Source organism: Triticum dicoccoides, chromosome 6B (assembly GCF_002162155.2).
Source record: "Triticum dicoccoides isolate Atlit2015 ecotype Zavitan chromosome 6B, WEW_v2.0, whole genome shotgun sequence".
NCBI classification, from domain to species: Eukaryota; Viridiplantae; Streptophyta; class Magnoliopsida; order Poales; family Poaceae; genus Triticum; species Triticum dicoccoides.
This window is the reverse complement of record NC_041391.1, coordinates 275,870,740-275,871,238: the sequence shown is the minus strand read 5'-3', so window position 1 is coordinate 275,871,238 and position 499 is coordinate 275,870,740. Positions and strand designations below refer to the sequence as shown.

Below are 499 nucleotides of genomic sequence, written 5' to 3'. Positions count from 1 at the left end.
TAGGGAGATTCACAGAGAGTTTAGGCTTAGAAGTAGCTTATCCTTGCAAAAATTTCTCTTGTAGGCCCCTTTCATCCCGCCGATGCTCCGCCAGTGCACATGATATCTACTGTTATTTGAGACACCTCTAGTGCTTACTACTGAGTATGCAGCAGGATGGGTTGATTTGAAGGCCGCACCCCTTTTATTTTGACATCACAATTGAAACCTTCCTAGTTTGCTATGCATAAAATTGCATTAGTTGTTATGCTCTATAGCTCCATCGTGTCTCTGATATGATACAACCATCTAATGTTTTTAACGTGAAGAATAATGCAAAATGGACAAGCCATGGATGTGATTGACAGTAGAAACAGTTGTGCCCATTGATGTCATATTTGTGTTGAAGTGTATATATGGATTGCCTAGCCCTTTTCATCAGTTCGGACTTTTGGTTGCGTTGGTTAGTGCATGAAGCTTGACATGGTATGAGGGCCTAAGGTCTTGAGTTCAAGTCCTG

General features: G+C 41.5%; 1 protein-coding gene across 3 annotated transcripts in view; it reads left to right on the top strand.

The window, feature by feature from the left end:
• The window catches only part of LOC119324542 (probable ADP-ribosylation factor GTPase-activating protein AGD14), a 9,922-nt gene that overhangs the window by 1,381 nt on the left and 8,042 nt on the right, over positions 1–499 (top strand). The window lies entirely within an intron of this gene.